Source organism: Pyrus communis, chromosome 14, assembly GCF_963583255.1.
Source record: "Pyrus communis chromosome 14, drPyrComm1.1, whole genome shotgun sequence".
NCBI lineage: Eukaryota > Viridiplantae > Streptophyta > Magnoliopsida > Rosales > Rosaceae > Pyrus > Pyrus communis.
The window spans coordinates 15,420,353-15,435,621 of record NC_084816.1 but is presented as its reverse complement, the minus strand read 5'-3'; the positions used below and the strand labels follow the sequence as shown (position 1 = coordinate 15,435,621).

The 15,269-nt window shown below is 35.7% G+C and overlaps 1 pseudogene; it reads left to right on the top strand.

Moving 5' to 3' along the window:
- The first annotated feature begins 1,731 nt into the window (after positions 1-1,731).
- LOC137714421 (F-box/kelch-repeat protein At3g23880-like) lies at positions 1,732-10,736 on the top strand (annotated as a pseudogene).
- The last annotated feature ends 4,533 nt before the right edge of the window (positions 10,737-15,269 follow it).

The window sequence follows — 15,269 nt, the reverse complement described above, 5'->3', positions numbered from 1 at the left end:
TTTGTTCTTATGCTTTCTTTAATATATTTACTAAATTCATTAATTGTCATAACATAATTTGGAATACAACCTATGACTGCTAAGTTTGAGCTTAAATCTACTTCAGCTGTTGCTATTGCTGCTTGTTGGTGATTATCCCATCTATCGTCATATATGTATACTAATGCTTTTGTGCCTACTTGTGCTCTGGTTAATCCTACTATTCCAATTAATATTGTTCATATATGAATCTGACTGAAATGTGATTTTCTCAAATGCATAATTGCTTCCTTACTAATTAAATTAAATGCAACTTCTTTATTGATACAATTAACTTCATGTTGACTGATGATACTTATAGTTTTACTTCTGTTTTCAAATAAACCTAATTGATACAAATTATATTTATTTTTCTGTGTTCTCTCAAAACCTCTTCGAATAAATTCTTATGCCTCTTCTTCATTTGGATAAATATCTTTAGCTTTAACTACTTCTTTTCCTTTTTTTACTAAAGAGTTCCATTTTCTATTATCAAAAGGATTTAGCTTAGGTCTTCTAATATTATTATTTGCACTTAAAGTTAAATTTTCTAATTTAACTAGCAAAGATGGTGGAAGTGATGAAGATGCGTTATGGAAAACTTGGTTTATTTATGCTATTTGTTCTTCAACTTGATCTAATTTTTTAGCCAAACTTAAAACTAATTGAATAATTAAATTGTTTTGCCAAATGGGAATATTACTACTGGCTACTTGTATTGAAAAATCTATTAAACCTACTGGTTCTTTGTCTAACTTACTAATTTCTTTCAAAACTTGGATATATTTTTTGCTAGTTTTAGAATCGGTCATTAAATTAATAATTAAACTAATAATTTATCTATTTTATTATGCAACTTATCTACTTGTTCACTTAAATCTTTTTGCACTAATTGAATTTTTTGGACTTCTAATTTTAACTGCTCAACTACTTCTAATGATCTAAGTTCTACTTGCTTTGACTTACTATCTATGAGGTCAACAAGCTCTTTTTTCTCTCTTTTGCTAGGAAACTTTTGAATATTTTTATTATTATCTTCTAACTGAAATGTAATATAGTTTAAATTTTGTCTAATTGCTTTTATGAAATTTTTCTGAAAATACTCTAATAACTGGTTTAACAAATGATTATGCTTATTATTTTCTAATTTTATAATTTCTGCTTGACTAAAAGTAAGATTTACTATACTATTGGCTAGTGGATTTTCTTTACTATGCAAAACATGATTATGGTTTCTCAATGGAAAATAACAAACTAAACTATTTTGATCTAAGATTATTTTTCTTTTTCAAGGTTCACTAATTTCTAAATTAAGGTAATGTATTATAAACTACAGTCTACATTTTTCTAAAGTTACGGCTAACTAACTTCTTAGAAACTCTCTTTTTTCTCTCATGGTCTCTAAAGTTTGATCTGTTGCTCTTTTTGCTTCTAAAACTTTATGCTGCACTTCTGCGTTATTATATTTATGAATAAATGAAGAATGTTCAAGATAACCAAGATAAAACTTTTGATTCTTCAAAGTCCTGCTAATTCTTTGGATATATATGCTAATCTTCTCTTTATGCTATTTATAGTGGGGTGTCTGGGACAATAAATACCTAGTGGTTGTGGTCTCTAAAGTTTGATCTGTTCCTCAAGGTATTTACTATTATAATTATACTATTAAATAGTCGGATGACCATTATAACAACTAGACATAAAACCTTACACATGGAACTCGACATGTTTCAGCATAATGGCCACTCAGAGTACAAGTATAAGGCCTTAACGGCTGAACTCAGAGGTACGAAGAACTCAGAGGTACCCTGATTAATGTCCAATATTTGTATGGTAAGCATTCAACTATAATAGAGTGCTCGAACAAAGTATGATCATTAGTTTAGCATGTTAATAATATAACTACAATAGTATTTCCTTATTTTGGACTAGAAGTCTAATTAAGCAAACACACTAAAGAAAGAAAAGTAAGAAAGAAAAGAAAACTTATTTAAGACTTGGAGATTGCTTGAATATGTACACTTGAATTTTTATTGATATATAGAATGTTTACAAAGATAATTGTTTACAAGAAAGTGTTTACAAGGATGCTATGAAGACTACAGATGCTTGAGAGTATGAAGATGGTGTGAGTATTGTAAACACGAAAAGTTCCTGATGTCCACAAGTATATGGTAAGAATAAGGTGTTCAGGTGTTGAGATGTTGAGGTATATTTACAATGAATAGAACTACACTTATATATACTGAATGGGGCTATAATGGTATAAAATTTTACAAGTGGTTGGTGTGAACATCTCCTTGGTATTTGTCACTTTGCTTCTACTGTTGCTGAAAACGTGTCTGACTTTTGTTTGATAAATGCATGTGAATTTGCCTGTCTCCTTTTAGTTTGCATGTGAACTTGTTTGTCTCATTTTGCCTTACATGTGAACCTGCTGCACAGTTTTTTCTCCTGGAATTCTTATATTTGCTTTGATGAAGAGCATGTGACTTCTGATGGATGTTGGAGATTGGATACTTTTGGTTTTTTCTGTAAGAAGGTTTTCAAGGGCAACATTGCCATTTTTGAAATTATTTGTCCTTAAGGTTAAATGAAAGTTTTCTAGGATGTTTCCATTAGTTTTCCTTTTTTTTTTTTTTTTTTTTCATTTTCCTTTTATGCCGGTATTTTTTTTTTTTTTGACATTTATGTGCTTTCTTTCAGTAAAAAATTTAAAGGAAAATAAAAGAAAATAACTATTTTATCTTTTCTTTTATTGAAAAAAAAAAATAGTTACTTTACATAATCTTTGCTCAATTTTTATGTCAGAAAAACTTGACCCACTTAGTATTACGGTCTAGTGATATTCCTCTTCACTTGTAAGTGAGAGGTCTTAGGTTCGATTATCACCAAATGAGATTTTGAACCACATTATTGCGGGCTCATTGTAAGACTAAGTCGACTCCCTTATCCCCTTAGTATAGATAATATCGTTTGGTAAAAAAAAAGAAAAAAATTAGAAACACTTGGTAACATGACTCTTTTGGAAGTGATTTCATAATGTCTGAAAAAGTTTTTGGTAAAAATATTTTTGTAATCAATTCTTAGTAAACATGCAAATAAATCCTAAAAAAAGCAGTTGAAATGCTTACTGTAATAAGCATATACTTCAAGCAGTGGTAGAGTAAAAAAACGAGAAAAATAAGAAACACGAGCAACAAAAGTAATATACTAATGGGAGAAGAATGGGGGTTCGTTTTTTGTATTGGAATGAAAAAAAAATTAATCAAAAGAGAGTAATTAAGTCACGAAAAAAAAATTAACATTGAATAGTTATATCATAAGCACTGAACTTCTTTGTAAATTTCTAAATTGAAGTTCGACAAAAAAATTAATAATCATGGCTCAAACTGCAGCTGTGACATCCCGTCCCGGGATTATTAAAACGTACTAGTGAAATGACATTTTAGCCCCTAGTTCGTTTCGTTATTTTGTTGGTGGGTGGTGTGGTGTTGGCATGTGTTGGGCCACACACACACACACACACACACACACACATACACTGTCCCTATCTCTCTCCCTCTGTCTTCTCCCTGTCTCTCTCTCCCCCGAGCTCCCATTTCCACTGTAAACGTACGGACACACACCAAGAACCATTATACCGTAGCAGATCGAGGAAACCAAGGGTGCAGTTGTGATCGTGAGGTCGAGGGGAGCACGAATATACCCTTTTCAGGTAAGAACATCGACGTTTTCACGTCGATTTCTTAAACTCCGATTTGAGTACTGTTCATGCAACATTAATTTACTTAGTTTTTGGACATTTGAAGCTTGTAGATGTGTTGGTGAGGTCCCAAGGAGCTTGGGAGTGCATCGTTGGACGGTTTTGGACGTCGAAATCACGAACTGTAAGTTTGGCCGAATTTTCATATTTTGGAAAGTTTGATTCCGTTGTTTTTAGGCTCTAAAACTAGTCCAACGTGGTAGTTGAGGTTTAGGGCTTCATTTTGGTATAAAATACGTGAAAAATGGATGAAAAACGACGGAGAATAGTGAGTTTTAAACTTTCCCAGTTTTCCGGTGGCCGGAGTCCGGCGAGGTTAGATCGGAGAAGAAAGGAGAATATTCCGTTAAGTTTAACGGAATATTCCTAACGGCAGTGACGGCGTTAGTTAGGTTTAACGGAATATTCCGTCAGTTTAACGGAATATTCCTGACGGCGTCTGTTGACACCGTTAGTGTGCATGGCACGTGGCCGCGCGTGGGGGGCGCGTAGGTCCGTGCCTTGGCCGGCGCGTGGGGGCGCGTGCGGCGGAGGAAAATTATTCTAAAAATATGGTTGTGATCCTGAGGTTGTGTAGAGCACGTTGGTATATTCATTTTTCCATTTTGAGCAATGTATGAGAAGTTATTACGAGAAGTTGGTTATGTGCTTTAAAGTTAACGTTTTTATAGTTGTTTCGCATCTAGGTGACACGTACCCCGAGGACGAGCGTGCACACGCGAGGCAGGGGGGCTACGACCTTTCTACATACCAGTGAGTGGGCTTTTGTTTTCCGTATATACCTATATACATTTATATTCCCAGAAATTGATTTAAAAAGGGTTATTTGCCTTATGCCATGCATGTTATTATTATCGTTTATGCATCATTGCACGCATTAATAGTGGCATACATATATATGCATATTGGGTGCTGTGGACGCACAGGTAAGTGCCAGGTAAGTGGTATTCATATTTACTTTCAGCAGTAGTTTGAGAGACTTAGAGAGCTCATAACCTGCACCTCCGGTGTTAGTGCTCCCGCCCAGAGTAGGGCACAGTCCTTCACGTGATGTTCACCTCCCGCACCACACGCTCAGCTTGGATCCAAGTTAGGTGCATAGGCCTGTCGTACAGACCACATTAGGTGGTTCCGACTCGTAGGTGACTCGCGATTATTCGCACAGCCTTCACGTGATCGTAGCACTAGAGCGTATATATATGTTACACCCAGGCTTGTCGTACAAACCACCTAGAGTGGTTCCGACTCGTGGGCAGGTTCAGTTATAGAGTTGAGATTTGAGCTCTAGATGCAGCCGTACAGGCCACGTTAGGTGACTCCGGCTGCCAGATGTTATGATGTTGATATGATTTATACCTGGGCACTTACATTCATTATGAGGCTTTGGCATGGCATATCTTGAGCATGATTGGCATACCCTTGAGCATGTTTGGCATGTTTATACATACGTTTATATGTTTATTTTCTGGGAAGTATACAGGTTTTACGGCGAGGGGTTAGAATGTATTTCGCTAAATGGTTTTCAAAGAGCTTTGTTTTTGCCCACTCACGCTTTTGTTTTGCGCCCCTCCAGGTTCTAGTTGCTTAGCCGTTGCGGTGGTTTCCCCTGAGGGCTTTCCGGCGTTTCTGACAGACACTCCCCATTGTAGGGTCGCCTTCGGGCGTACTACTGTTGTCTTTTTCGTTTGGGCTGCTATAGACCTGTTCTGAAATTGTATCTCACTTACTAGCACTTGTTTTAGTACCTTGTATGCTAGTTTTTAATTACTCGTACTTTTATATTACTACTTTATTAGCTTCCGCACGTGCACATGGCTACGTCACCTTTGTGTGACGGCCAGCACGCTCCGATCTCGGTCGGGGTGTGTCAGCAGCTATAAAAATTTTTATACAAGATAAATTCTTCTTTATTCCATATATGCGTGGTTTCATTATAAACAATGTTGTGTCATGCAAAATGGGGAACTAAGTAAGGAAGGCTAGTTGATATAAGACTTTGATTTCATAACAATACAATTGTAAAACATATTTTTTGGGCCAATTAGAAGAACATAATAAAGCTAACTGAGAACAAAAACACATAAGTCGAAAAATACAGAATATCCACCAAAGAACACAAATAGAAGCTACAAGGTGAAGAAACTTCAGGATAAGCCCAATCATTTCCTAGTTCCCAAGTGGCTCCGCCACTAACTTTAAATGCTTTTAGTACCCAAAAATATTTTTGTAAATACGTTTTCAGTTATTTTAAAACCATTTCCAAACAAGTCCATAATCTCTATTCCCATAACTTAACCTAAAATAAATAATTTGTCGTTCACTCATAAAAAAAAGTACCATTATATGAGTTATATACGTTTAAAAGAGAAATTATCACTTCAAGATGATATTGAAACTTATATTAAATAGTTCATATTGGTGTAAAAAAATTGACTAGTTGTAGTAATCATTTCAAATCCTCCATTTATAGGTCATACTTGTAAAAATCAATCCAATTACAAAACGATTTAAGAAAAAAAAACATAAAGTTAATAAAATTGAGAGTGGCAGATATGTAAGCAATCTTGCTCTCTTAAGGTTCTCATCAGAAATTGATGACCAAATGTATATTAGTTATACGATTATATTAGTTTAAATCCAAAAACTTAAAATATCCAACAACTTAATAAAACAAAACCAATATAAAATCCATAAACCATAAACGACAAAATCTTAATAGAATTGCATGTCATACGTGAGTACATACCATTGATCAATTTGGAATTTGGAGCTTATTCGAGAGGAGAGACCAATTAGGATGGTATTTTTCTGTCTTATGTTTTTAATTTTCGGTTAATTGTCTTCACATTAGTGGGTGATTACCGTAACTTAACTAAAATGAGAAATGCTTGCAAGCGTTTGACTGTCTTAGTAATTAAGACCTTCATATTAGTCGGGGTCAGAAACCTCCCTCCCCTTGCAACTATCGCCCGTATGGGCATGCTCAGGGCTAGTTTGTGTAGCCATTGCAACCTTTTCTTTACTCTCTCAATTTTTCATTTTCTAATTTTTTTTTTTAGTATAATGATATATTTTACATTAAGAAGAAAGAAAGTTCGGCTAAGCTATACAATGGACAACCTAATTTGGTATCGAATTTGCCATTCACGATATTCGAACCATTCACGATATTCGAACCTAAAACCTCTCAATTACAAGTGAAGAAAAATATCATCAGACCGTTGTATTAAGTGGCTTCATTTTCTAATTTAGATGATATTATCACAATTTTTCGCAATAGCTAAAAGCTGAAGAGTAGTTGCATATTTGGCTAAAAGGATCAGGACCTTAAGCCATTTCCAATCGAAATGGCTAAATATAGCTCCATCAAGAATTATAACCCTTCAAAAAATTATTTTTATTGAATAGTATCAGACTATATTCATATACAGTCTCCAACCGAAAAAGCTAAATATAACCCCTTAATAATTTATTAATTTTAAATTTATTCTTTATTTATTGGTTAAGTGCACGTGAAAACAACTTGTTTCACTAGAAGACAATTTAAAAATATTTTTCACAAGCATTTCAACAATTTATCAGTAATAATAAAAAAAGATTAATTGTTAATTTCTAATGATTATAATTAGAGACCAAGTTTTTATAACGGTCTTATAGTATTCCCGAAACATGAATTTTCACATTTATATTACTTTAGCAGGAATAATTTATTTTGTAAGGAGCATATGCTGAAAGCAAGCACTCAATCAGTTGTCACATACAAAAATGGCATTGTGTTGCCCTTGAATTCTTTCAAAAGTAGCCTTAGGATTTACAGCTTGGCCCCAACAAACGACCGGCTATTAGGCTAAAGAATGGCTTTTGGTTGGAGTTGGAATTTGTCCAAATTAGACTATGTTTCAGCTTTTTATTCTTTAGCCCTCTTTACTGTAGACTTACAAGTTGGCAGCGGTTGAGGAGGAAAAAAAAAAATCAATGAAAGCTGAAATGACATTTGACAAAAAAATTCCGTATAATAAAAAATCCAATGCTTGGAGCATGCTCAAGCATTTCATCAACAACCTTTTGGTAATGGTTAAATAAGTTTACGAATGGTTGACAAAAATATTAATTACAAGCTTAAATCCTAATGAACATCATCATTGGGTTTAGTTTCTAAGTTTTTTTTTACTACGGAGACTATCTGCCGATTACTTTATTACCACAAGACTATTAATCTAAATTAGCGTTTACACTATGGATGCATATTAGCATGAGGCTTACAATTAATACGATAATAAGCTTTTTTCCTACTAATTAGGAATTTTTTTGTTATTTTAATTTTTAAAATATTTATTTATTTAATTACTAGCAAAGATCACACATTATTGTTTTTGTTGTAGGATTTACTGAATTGTATTTAGGAGTAGAGAGGGAGAGGGCCAACATTAAGAGAGAGAAGAGAGAGATGTAATTATGAGGTGTTTGTTGTATCACTCAATTGTGTCTTTATTTATAGTAGTATGATAGATTAAATCTTTATCCTTATAGGATTACAACTTTAATAGGATATTAACTACCAAAGAGAATATTCAGAGATATCCCTAGATACACAATCACATTCCTAATTTAATAGGACTGCAACAGTTTTTAATTTTTTTTTTTCAATAGGAGTTATGCAAGCATAAAAAAAAGTGTTGGTAGTTATGGAGAGAGAGAGAGAGAGAGAGAGAGAGAGAGAGAGAGAGAGAGAGAGAGAGAGAGAGAGAGTTTAGAATGCAATGGCGTGACATGACTGTAAGGTTTAAAAAAAAAGAAGGTAAAAAATTGTTTGTTCAAAATTACTTTAATGTTCCTCTTTTTTTAGTTCAAAGTATGATATTCATTTGTAAAGGAATTTGAAATTTGTACAGTACATGAAGAATATAGTGCAAAATAAAGGGCCTCGACAAAATCTTGTTGGGATATCAACCCAATCGAAGAAAAAAAGAGCGTCACACATTTAGTTACAAAGATAAACTATTTTCCATAAAGGGATCTCAAATGATCTCACGAGTTCTTCAAACCACACTCTTCATTGCTCACTTGAAAGTCTCAAACGTGCAAATCGATGAGCCACTTTATTGGCCCCTTTTCTGGTAGGGAGAAATGGAGAACTCTTGTTTAGGAGAAATTTTTAGTTGTGACGGGAATACAAATGTTACACCACGTGTTTTAATAGAAGTGGTGGAGAATTTTATTTTTTAAGTTATTAACTTTTTGGCACACATATCCCATCATTTGTATAATGACACGTGATGTACCACCCTATGTATCGGTCACACTGAAAAATCTCTCATTGCTTAGGGATTAAACAGAGAAAATGTCCTGTGACATTAATTATATGCCCCATTGAGAACGTATCATCATCAGCAAGCATGTTAGTGGCTGAAAGAACCATCGTGCCATCTCCTTCGAATTCTCCTTTTTTTTTTTTTTTTTTTTTTTTTTTTATTTCTTTTCTCACAATTTTTGTAGTTATATATTAAAGATTATAATTGTAAATTTATTAGTTGTTGGTTCATACAATAAATTCTAGCACGATCGTTAAAATTGTAACTGCATTTAGGATTTGAGTTCCAGAAGTCACTCAAGACCCTCCCTTCCCTGAGCCGGTTTCCCCGACTCACGACGGGACCTTCGTGTTTCGGTACGTCTTTTCTCTTTCCTCTCTGTCTCTGTCTCTCTCTAAAACCAGAAAGCTATAAAAACCATATCGAAATCGCCGGTGAGCTCGTCTTTTCGATTCATAAAATTACTACGCTTTTCTCTTTTCATTGTTTATTTATGGAACACATCTATTTGCGAAATTTCACAGTTTAGACGTTGTTAGAATTGTAATTCTGCTTCAAGACCTTCTTGAACTTCAAGTGCGTTTGCAAAGAGTGGCTTTCTATAATTTCTGACCCTCAATTTGCTCGTCTCCATCTTCCAAGTTCACCCATTGGGATCTTATTCGTCAGTGAAAAAACTTTATTTGGCCCAGATAGTAGAGACTGCTGCTGGTAATGATTTTGGGGTCGAAAAAATGATTTTCACTGCCAAAAATAGCCTGCCCAATTTCAAGTTCGAGTTGATAAACTCTTGTGATGGTTTACTTTCTTTGTATGGACCGGAAACTGACGGTATGTATGTGTGCAACCCTGTGTTGGGTGAGTGGATCTCAATTCCACCTAATGATAATGGTAGGCGTCGATGCGGTTTTATTGCACTTGGATATAACATTGGGACCAATGAATACAAGGTCTTGCAAACAACCTCATCTAACAACGAATTGTATGGTGAGCGTGAGGCTGAGATATACACCCTGTTTGGAGAAGCATTGGAAGTGTTCCTCAAACTATACTTAAGAGAAACAGAGACGAAGCAATTCAGTTACCGTTTGACGCTTTTCTGCACGGAGCTCAACATTGGGCTCCATATGACTTGTCAGAGTTTTCTATATATGCTTTCAATTTTGAAAGCGAACAATTTCGATCGCTACCCGCACCTACACTCTCACCTGGGTTCGTGGAAGCAATGCATGAGTGGTATTCAGATTATTTACAGTTGGGACAGTTAGGAGGTTGTCTCCTTCTATGTGTGCATGGTAAACCGTCTGCCAAATTAGAGTTCTGGGTTATGAAGGAATATGGGGTCCAACAGTCTTGGACTCAAATTCTTGTCATTGAGAACTTGTCCCCAAGATGTTTCGGGTACATGCCAATTATGTTTTTGAGTAATGGAGAAATCCTAATAGCATACGTGGAAGAGCAAAACAACCGTAGCGGCAGCCGGCTTGATGGTTGTTGCAATCTAGAAGCAAAAACTTTCAGGCGCTATAGTTACTAATCGCACCCAAATTTTTTTTCATGCAATTGCCTACAGTCCATCCTTTGTTTCACTCTACGATGTTGCAAAAGGAGAAGCTGAAAAGTACTTGAATTACACTTAAGATATGCTTCTCTTCTATTGTTTTTATACTCCCTTTTTTATTTATGGAAGCTGATGTTTTTGTAGGAAAATACTATTGATATATTGCATTTGTCAACTTACATTTAGTACATCTGTCATTTTTTTCTTTTGAATCCATCCAATTGTTTTGCTGCTGTCTCTTTACGGCTGAACAATATGTTTTCTTTTCAGCTAATTCACTATTGTTATGATTGAATGCGCGATGTGTCAGCAAGCTTTCAGCGTGAAGGGTTATGGTTTCGGGGAGGGTGGATTCCGAATGTGTCAACAAATACTGTCGCCACCAGGCTATCGTGATTCTAAAGCAGTTCTTTCCTTTTGCCCTCGTCAAACACTGCAGCTGCCCGCCTCCGTTGAGACCAGAGTGCAAGTGATAACTTGTTTTGTGAAACGCGTGATATTTGCACGACTAATTGTTAGCTATACCTGATTTCTTTGATAAGAACTGATATTCTTTTAATAACTTTTTTTGAAGCCCAGTTGATTAGTTTTTCTTAAATTTTGAAGTCATCACTTTGTGACACTGACAATGTGTTTGTAGGGTGTTTGTCGACCAGGTTCTTCAAATATATTTTTTGTCCAAACATCGGAAAACTTATTTGGTAATTACTTTTAGTTTTTATTTCTAGCGAGAACAAAAATATGAAAGCTGAAGCTAAATTTTGTAAACTCGAAAAAGTTATATTTTTAAAAAGTGAAACTAAAAATAGTTACCATATAAGTTTTCAGGTTTGGAAAATAAATTTAGTAATCAAAATCTTGCATAACTAGAATAAAAACCCTCATAAAAGGCTTAAATGTTAAAATGGTCAATGTTTTAATCATTGGGTCAATTTAATCCCTGTGTTTTCAATTTGGCCAATTTGGTCCATGTGTTCATCTCCGTTATCCAACTAAGGATATTTTCATCTAATTTATGTAAAAAAAAAAAAATTTTAATTTATTTGATTTAAAATATTTTAAATGAAATAAATTAAAAATTAAAAGAAAAATGATTCTCCTCCTAACTGACACACCCCGATCAAGATCAGGGCATGCTGGCCGTCACGTGGAAGTGACGTAACCATGTGCACAGTACGGAAGCTAATACAATAATAATAAAAGTACGAATAAATAAAAACCAGCTTTACACAAAGTAAGAACATACATGTGCAAGCGAAAGTGTGAAAACAAAGTTCAGAGCACGAAGACCTAATGCAGTCCGGGAGAAACGACACTACATAAACATACTCGAAAGTGGTCATACACTGGTGATAATCTGTCAGATATGCCGGGAAAATCCTCTGGGGAGCCACCAACAATGCTAGCCAACTAGAACTTGGAGGGGCGCAAAACAAAAGTGTGAGTGGGCAAAAACCAAGCTTTTCAAAAACCAATTCAAAAACAAGATTCTAACCCTTCGCCGTAAAACCTGTATACTTCCCAGAAAAATAGAATATACATATATACAAGTCGTGCTCGGAAATATGTCATGCCAAATGTCTTTAAATATAATGCAAGTGCTCGGGAATGTCAAATCAATGCTATGTAAGCTGTCAGCCGGAGTCACCTAACGTGACCTGCACGGCTGAATCTAGAGCTCAAATCTCCATCACACTAACTATACCTGCACACGAGTCGGAACCACCTAAAGTGGTTTGTACGACAGGATTGGGTGTCATATATATACGCTCAAGTGCTACGATCACGTGAAGGCTAGGCGACTAATCGCGGGTCACCTACGAGTCGGAACCACCTAAAGTGGTCTGTACAACAGGACTGTGCACCTAACTTGGATCCAAGATGAGCGTGTGGTGCGGGAGGTGAACATTACGTGAAGGACTGTGCCCAACTCTGGGCGGGAGCACTAACACCGAGGGTGCAGGTTATGAGCTCTCTATATATCTCAAATCACTACTGAACTTAACATAAATCACAACTCACCTGAAACTTACCTGTGCGTCCACAGCACCAAACATATATATACATATGCGACTAATAATGTGTAAATAAATGGCGAACAATAAACATGGTATATAAACGTATAATATTTCATGTCACTTTCTGGGAAAAGTATAAGTATCTAGGTATATACGGAAAACCAAAAGCCCACTCACTGGTATGTAGAAGGGTCGTAACCCCTTTGCCTCGAGTAACCGCGCTCGTCCTCGGGATAGGTCTCACCTATATGCGAAACAACTATAAAAACGTTAATTTTAAAGCACATAACCAACCTTACGAAATAACTTCTCATACAATGCTCAAATGGGGTGTATGAATACACCAACGTGATCTACTCAACCTCAGGAATATCCCCATATTTTTAGAAAAATTTTCTGTTAACTTTAACGGATTCCGTTAGCGCCGTTAGGAATATTCCGTCGTCTTCTCCGGCAAAGCTCTGGCGCCGGAAAACCGGGAAATTTTTAAAACTTCGTATCTTCTTCGTTTTTCAACCAAATTTCACAAAATTGGTACCAAAATGAAGCTTACAACAAGAGGAACAAATCCATACCACTTTCAAGCACTAAAATCCACGGAATCTCGTCGGGAAAACACCACCAACTCCAGCCAACCTTGAAACTCATGATCCCGACGTCCAAAACCTTCAAACGAACCACCCCGAGCCTCCTAAGGACCTCACCAAGCTTCTTACAAGCTTGAAATTCCCAAAAACACAAGGATTAACGTGTGCATGAACAGTGACCAAATCGGGGTATCCCGAGTTCGACGTGAAAACGAAGGTATACTTACTTGAAATGGGTATGGTTGAACTCCTACGAACCTCACGAGCACGAATATGTAATTTGTTTCCTCGATCTGTGAAGGTTTGGATGGTTTTTGGTTGTGTCCGTACATATTGGATAGAAATGGGAGAGAGAGGGGACTCGGGACAAGGGTGCAGGTAGAGGAAAAAGTGAGGGGGTGTGGGAGTGTGTGTGTGGTCCAAAACCTTCCAACAAAATCCAAAAACAACCACACAACGAAATAACCATGCTAGGGGCAAAAACGTCATTTCACCCCTATGGTACGAAAAGTCCGGGACGGGCTGTCACAACCCAACTCTACTTCCTCCCTAACATTACCCCCTCTCTTTTCTATGTCACAACCTTAATCATTTTTTAGATTGAAAGTTTTATTTCTTATACGTGTAATCGTTGATATGCATTTTTTTGTAAAGAGAAAAGGTAATTATTTTTCATATGAATTTTAAAAAAGAGATTAAATAAAATGTCCTTAATTAGCTAACACATAGACTATTATGACATTTAGGCCTAATTTAAAACAACCAAAACCCTGAATTGAACTATAACTAACCCTATTTGGACTGATAATTATTCGGCCTTGATTTGATTAGGCCCAGACATCCCCTTATTTGGTATTTGATTTTGGAAAGCTGTGGGCCTAATGTTTTTAAATATTATGACGTGGCAGCCATGGGCAGCAAAGCCTACGATGATCAGGCTAGGGAGAATTTTGCAGAGAAGGTTTTGCAGGAGGAAAGTGTTTTTTGATGGTAAAAACTCATAAATAAGGAAGGATCAGGTGTGAACTCACCCTTGCTGAATATAGTCACATCAACCACTTGACAAAGAAATGGCTCAAGCTAGAAAAAGAAGGGGTAATCTACATGGATAAAGACTCTATACAAGGGCAGTAGAATCAGTGGAAAATGACACTCAACTCATCTAAAAACTCCCAGTAAAACCCTTAAAAGCTCTGTCACTTTTCCCACATTCCTTTTGCAAGCAAGCCATCACCTTCATAGTTATTAGCTCTACAAACTCCCAGCAGAGACTCTTAAAAGCTCTGTCACTTTCCCCACATTCTTTTTGCAATCAAGCCATCACCTTCATGGTTATTAGCTCTGCTACATTTCTTGGTGTAGTATACAGTTATGAGTATATTGATGTCCAAGATCAGCCATTAGATCTGCCGTCTTCCCAGAAAATGTTTGAATTCAATGACACTTGCAAAAAATTACTCTTGAGGTGAATGATGTCTTCAACAATAGACTTAATTCTCTAGGAAAATTGTGCATTCCATTAATGATGTTAAACTGTGGTTACTGCTCCTGCGACTTCCTCTTGAATACGACTTTTTATTTTAGGATATACCTTTCCAAACCATAGAATCTGTAGGCTTAGCATTTACTTTTAGGAAATTTTTATTATGAAGATATTTCCTAATAACTCATTGTACCCTAGTTATTTACAATAACAATAAAACTTTATTCCATTAAGTAGAGTCGGCTGTATAAATTCTAAACGTAATTATGCTCGATTTTGCGTTAAGTTTTCATCTTAATTTAGCCAAGGTGGCAATGATAAAATTTTGTACACTTCGAGGGCCAAGCCCACCATGTTTTTAAGGTTAGCAAACTTTATTCTCTGCCACTGGGCTATGCTATTTGGCCATGGAGAAATTTGTAGATGCTTTATTAATTTGAAATATTGTATGTTTTGAGCAAGGGAAACAAGACATGATTGGCCGTATGGTTTGGAAGCAAGACATGAGAAAAATAAAGTAACCA